This window comes from Molossus molossus, unplaced genomic scaffold, assembly GCF_014108415.1.
Source record: "Molossus molossus isolate mMolMol1 unplaced genomic scaffold, mMolMol1.p scaffold_m16_p_1, whole genome shotgun sequence".
In the NCBI taxonomy this organism is placed as follows: Eukaryota; Metazoa; Chordata; class Mammalia; order Chiroptera; family Molossidae; genus Molossus; species Molossus molossus.
The window spans coordinates 29014416-29017716 of record NW_023425344.1 but is presented as its reverse complement, the minus strand read 5'-3'; the positions used below and the strand labels follow the sequence as shown (position 1 = coordinate 29017716).

At 43.2% G+C, this 3301-nt stretch overlaps 1 pseudogene; it reads right to left on the bottom strand.

The window, feature by feature from the left end:
- Positions 1 to 1655: 1655 nt before the first annotated feature.
- On the bottom strand, positions 1656 to 2476 carry LOC118623895 (annotated as a pseudogene).
- Between the last annotated feature and the right edge of the window lie 825 nt (positions 2477 to 3301).

The window sequence follows — 3301 nt, the reverse complement described above, 5'->3', positions numbered from 1 at the left end:
AAGGCAGTTCCATTTTTTGTTTTCTAAGAACTCCATACTGTTTTTAATAGTGGCTATACCAATCTGTTTTCTCATCAATAGTGTACAAGGGTTCCCTTTTCTTCACGTTCCTCATCAACACTTGTTGATAGCCATTCTGACAGGTGTGAGGTGATATCTCATTGGTTTTTGATGATTAGTGATATTGAGTATCTTTTCATATGTCTATTGACCATCTATATGTCCTCTTTGGAGAAGTGTCTATTCAGGTCCTTTACCCATTTTTTAAATTGGATTGTTTGTTTGAATGGTGTTGAGTTGTATGAATTTTTTATAAATTTTGGATATTAACTCATCAGATGTATCATTGGTGAATATGTTCTCCCATTCAGTTGCTTGTCTTTCATTTTGTTTATGGCTTCATTTGATGTGCAAAAATTTTTTAGTTTGCCCTGGTCAGTGTGGCTCAGAGGTTTAGAGCACTGGCCCAAGCACTGGAGACTATCGTGTTTGATTCCTGTTCAAGGGCATGTACCTAGGTTGCAGATTCTATCCCTAGCCCTGGACAGGGCATGTGGGAGGAGGCAACCAATCAATGTGTGTCTCTCACATCGATGTCTCTCTCTCTCTCTCTCTCTCTCTCTCTCTCTCTCTCTCTCTCTCTCCCCCCCTTCCCTTCCACTGCCTCTAAAAATCATGGAAAAAATGTCCTTGGGTGAGAATTACCAACAACAAAAAAAACCCTTTTTTTGTTTGATGTAGTCCCATTTGTTTATTTTTCCTTTGGTTTCCTTTGCCCGAGAAAATAACTCATCTTTTTTTTTTTCCTCACCCGAGGATATTTTTCCATTTTTTGTACAGATAGAGTGGGAGGGAGAGAGAGGAAGGGAGAGAGAGAGAGAAACATCGACGTGAAGGGACACATCGAGTGGCTGCCACCCGCACGACCGACCAGGGCCGGGGACAAACTGCAACCGAAGTACGTGCCCTTAGCGGGAACCGAACCCGGGTCTCTCTGGACCGCAGGCCGACACTCTAACCGCTGAGCCAAACTGGCCAGGGCTGCCCGAGAAAATAGATCAGAAAAAATATTACTAAGAGAGATGTCTGATATTTTATTGCCTATGTTTTCTTCTAGGAGTTTTATGGTTTCGAGTCTTACATTGAAGTCTTTAACTTATTCTGAGTTTATTCTTTTTTTTTTTTTTATCCTCATCCGAGGACACTTTCCCATTTTTTGTTCAGGTAGAGTGGGAGGGAGAGAAAGGAACAGAGAGAGAGAGAGAAACATCGATGTGAAAGGGACACATCGAGTGGCTGCCACCCGCACGACCGACCAGGGCCGGGGACAAACTGCAACCGAGGTACGTGCCCTTAGCGGGAACCGAACCTGGGTCTCTCAGGACTGCAGGTCGACGCTCTAACCGCTGAGCCAAACCGGCCAAGGCTATTCTGAGTTTATTCTTGTGTGTGGTGTAAGAAGACGGTCTAGTTTTGTTTTTGTTTTTTTTGCATGTTATCTGTTCAATTTTCCCAACACCATTTGTTGAATAAACTGTCTTTACTCCATTTTATGTTCTTGCCTCCTTGGTCAAATATTAATTGACCATGTAGGCATGGAAGAGAGGACCAAATATATATTTTTTTCTTTTATGAGTATTTATTTTATGCTGAATTTATTTACTCCCAGGCCATAAGTTTTGTTTCTTGAGTTTTTCCTCAGATATCTTTTTCTTCTGTGCAACCTCCTCTTCTGGTTTAGGCACAGTCTACTCTTTTTCAGTAAGGATCATCTCCATGTGGCAGGGAAAGCTTGTGTATGGGTTAATCTGCCCTTGAGCTCTGTGGATTCTATGCTGCATTTTGGGAACTTTGTTCACCTGGATGTGTCCAATGACCAGAGAATCTACATCTAAACTCTCAAGTTCAGCATTACTCTCTGCATTTTTAAGCATGTGCAGCAAAAATTTAGCACTCTTTTTGGACCTCTGACCCTACATACAGCGCTACTATTTGGCCTGGGCATACCTACCAACTCCACCAGTGTGACAAGGGAATGGCACAAATTGCTTCTGTAAAGTGACATCCTTCAGATACTTGGTGGCTTTTCGAATATACATACCCTTGATGGCCTGGGCAGTTTCATGGGTGTTCTTAAAGTGTATATGAAGACTTTAACCTCTTTTTTTTTTTTTTATCCTCACCCGAAGACATTTTTCCATTTTTTGTTCAGGTAGAGTGGGAGGGAGAGAGAGGAATATATATAGAGAGAGAAACATCGACGTGAAAGGAACACATCGAGTGGCTGCTTCCCGCACGACCGACCAGGGCCGGGGACAAACTGCAACCGAGGTACATGCCCTTAGCGGGAACCGAACCCGGGTCTCTCTGGACCGCAGGCAGACGCCCTAACCGCTGAGCCAAACTGGCCAGGGCTTTAACCTCTTGATTTGCATGATTTTGAGGGGTTTTCTGGGTCAAGTGACTAGCAAACCATTTTCAGAGGTCACCTCTGGCCACTTTCAGGAAGAGAGCACATAATCTTAACTATCCTGTAATCCAGTCCTTGCATTGTTTTCTCCTACCTTCATGTAATCTTCTTTACATTCCCTCCTTAATTTCAAATGCATAAAAGAAGCTGCAAAACTGTTATTTTCCAGAATATTTGAGATCTTGCCTCCCAGCATATGTTGTCAGTTTGGCTCAAATAAACTCATAAAAATTCTCTACAGGTTTGGACATTTCCTATGTTAACACTTCAGTAAAAGAAAATAGGACCACCCTGGCTGGTTTGGCTCAGTGTTTAGAGTGTCGGCCTGTGGACCAAAGAGTTTCGGGTTGATTCCAGTCAAGGACACATACCTCGGTTGCAGTTTTCCCGGCCCCGGTTGGGGTAGTGCAGGAGGCACCCAGTCTATGTGTCCCTCTCACAGCGATGTTTCTCTCTCTCTCCCTCCCTCCCACTCTGTCTGAAGATAAATGGAAAAATATCCTCAGGTGATGATTAAAAATAGGGAGGGAAAGAAGGGAGGGAGGGAACAGGAAAGAAAATAGGACCAACATAAGCTGAAACTTCTATATTTTTCAACTTTAAACCTGGTAGAAACTGGATAGTGGGTAATAGTGCTGTTATCTAAAGTAAATAAGTATCGCCCTGGCCAGTTTGGCTCAGTGGTTGAGCATCAGCCTGTGGACCAGAGAGTCCCAGGTTCGGTTCCTGCTAGGGGCACATACCTTAAAAAAAATAAAAAATAAAATAAAGTAAATAAGTATCAGTGGTCCTGGCCAGTTTGGCTCAGCGGTTGAGCATCGGCCTGCAGAC